This window comes from Mustela nivalis, assembly GCF_964662115.1.
Source record: "Mustela nivalis genome assembly, chromosome: 13".
NCBI classification, from domain to species: domain Eukaryota; kingdom Metazoa; phylum Chordata; class Mammalia; order Carnivora; family Mustelidae; genus Mustela; species Mustela nivalis.
In genome coordinates, this window is record NC_139032.1 from 46,572,083 (window position 1) to 46,574,700 (window position 2,618).

The 2,618-nt window shown below is 42.0% G+C and overlaps 1 pseudogene across 1 annotated transcript; it reads left to right on the top strand.

The window, feature by feature from the left end:
* Positions 1–554: 554 nt before the first annotated feature.
* On the top strand, positions 555–1,538 carry LOC309846473 (interferon alpha-1/2 pseudogene; annotated as a pseudogene). Its single transcript has one exon. The product of its transcript is annotated as an interferon alpha-1/2 pseudogene (transcript).
* Positions 1,539–2,618: the final 1,080 nt, after the last annotated feature.

Here is a 2,618-nt window from a genome sequence, read left to right on the forward strand (position 1 = left end):
GTAAATGTTCAGGTACTGACTTCATTATGTCAAATGATACAATCAAATGATTGTAAATGTTCAGGTACTGACTTAACTATGTCCTTTTAGAAATTGTTAATTTGCATATGTACTCCATATACTTCACTGTATACATGTAAAGAAATTATAAGTCACACATCAAGTTTACTTATATACATAAGCATCAACAGCTTTAAAATGTAACTATTAGCTTAAAATTTTTAGTAATTCTGGACCCCAATTTCAATAAACGTTATACTTTTTTTTTTAATCTTGAAAAACAGACAAAAATACATTAAATAATAATATATACTGTGTCTCCCTACTATTAAGTTTCCCTGGAAATTTCCATTAAAAAACATCCAAAAATATTCTGGAGGCAGGGATAATAATTAAAGAAAATAATACATAGTTGAAAAATGCATGCTCCAAACCCAAGTAGAAAATGTAGAAAGGAAAGCAAAAAGAGAAGTAGAAAGTAAGGGAAACGTTCAGAAATTGAAAACTTCGATATCCCCTACTTAAGCCTCACACACAAGAGAAGATGTTCAGAGAAGCTAGAGCCACGGGTCCCAGACGTGCCCACCCCAGCCAGGACAACAGCACCTGCAGGATCCCCAATGGCCCTGCTCTGCTCCTTCTTGGTGGCCCTGGTGGTGCTCAGCTGCCACTCCCTCGGCCCTCTGGGATGTGACCTGCCTCAGGACCACAGCCTGCTGAACTGGAGGGACCTGATGCTTCTGCGACAAATGAGGAGACTATCTGCTAGCTCCTGTGACAACTACACAAACGACTTTGGCTTTCCCCAGGAGGTGTTTGACGGCAAGCAGCTGCAGAAGGCTCAAGCCCTGTCAGTCGTCTATGTGACGAACCAGAAGACCTTCCACCTCTTCTGCACAGAGGCCTCACCTGCTCCCTGGAACACGACCCTCCTGGAGGAATTGTGCTCAGGACTTTCTGAGCAGCTGGGCCACCTGGAAGCCTGTCCCCTGCAGGAGGCTGGGGTGGGAGAGCTGCCCCTGGTGAATGGGGACTCCCTCCTGAGGAACTACTTCCAGAGAATCTCCCTCTATCTGCAAGAGAAGCAATACAGCCCTTGTGCCTGGGAGATGGTCCGAGCAGAGATCATGAAACCCTTGTATGCATCGACAGTCTTGCATAAGAGATTGCGGAGCAGGAAGCAACACCCCTTTCAAGACGGAAATGATTCTCTCTGAAGAATACGATCACACTCCCATGTGTCCTGCAGTGTCAAAGATTCTCATTTCTGCTGTCATCATGACATGAACTGAATTAATTTGTCACATGTATTCAGGAGTATTAAGCAACTTGAAGTCAGAGTTACTATACACCTGTCACCTTCAGATGACCATGCTGATCTGCCTATTTAGCTATTTATTTATTTCACTATTTATAAGATTTTTTATTTTTTATTGTATTATGTTAGTTGTACCTAACCTTTGTGATTAAGAAAATTCTATATGTTTTACGTATATGAAATTCTTTATTTTATGTTCATTAAATGTTTCTATAGAAAACTTCTTGCATTTGTTTATTGAAGCAGGAAACATGTCTGATTACACCCTGATGAAAGAACAGATTGTACCACTCTCTCACTCCTTATTTCGTTTTCACATTAGAAGTAATCGCATCGACTTCCCGGAAGTCACTTTGCATGCTGTCGTCACGGGAAAGGCTGACTTCCCAAGTCCAATGCTGAGTCTGTGTCTTGGATTTTGTACAAAAACTAACCTTGGGACAACAACTGTTGTGAAGTAATATCAGTTATGTTAAAGAGAAGAGTGAGAAGAAGGGATAATATGAATTCTGTAAGTAGAAAAGGAAGCAGACCTGTGAGGAAAAAAATGAAAAGCACCGGATATGTTCTACATCACACTGGTAGACCCCCAAGTACAAATATTCTTTACAATTGGACTGTTCAGGGGCACCCGTGGTTGAGTTGGTTAAATGTCTGCCTTAGGCTTCAGTCATGATGCTGGGGCATGGGATCAAGCCCTGTGTCGAGCTCCCTGTTCAGCTGGGAGTCTGCTTCTCCCTCTCACACTCCCCCTGCTTGTGCTCCCTGTCTCTCTGTGTGTCATATAAATCAATAATATCTTTAAAAAACACAAAACAAAACAAAAGAAAACAAACAAGTGGATCCTTGATCCTGTCATTTACAAGTCATTCCATTCACATAAAGCCCAGGGAAGGAAGTGGTTGCCTGGGAAGAGAGCATAGAATGAGAAATGGTGCCTCAAGCCTGCCCTGGTTAAGGGAGAAAAGAGCCACACTGCAAACAAAGGTGGAATGGCGCTAAGGCAGTAGCATAAGAGCGAATATTGGTTAAGAGTCTATTTCAAAGCGGAGAAACGCTTCAAGGAATTGCATCATAGCAAAGGGTGCATGGAAAGGGTCCATGAAGCTGGGAAGTAGAAGGGTTGTGACCACGGGGACCACCTGTTTTGATGGAATTACTCACCAGAAACCATACTGGTGGCGGAGGAAAGGTGAGGAACAGAACAGAAGCTAGTGACTATAGATAGAATATAGATCTGGGAGATTTACCTTCCTTGGGCTTATTAAATTTCCATGAAAAAATGAACTAATAATTGAAA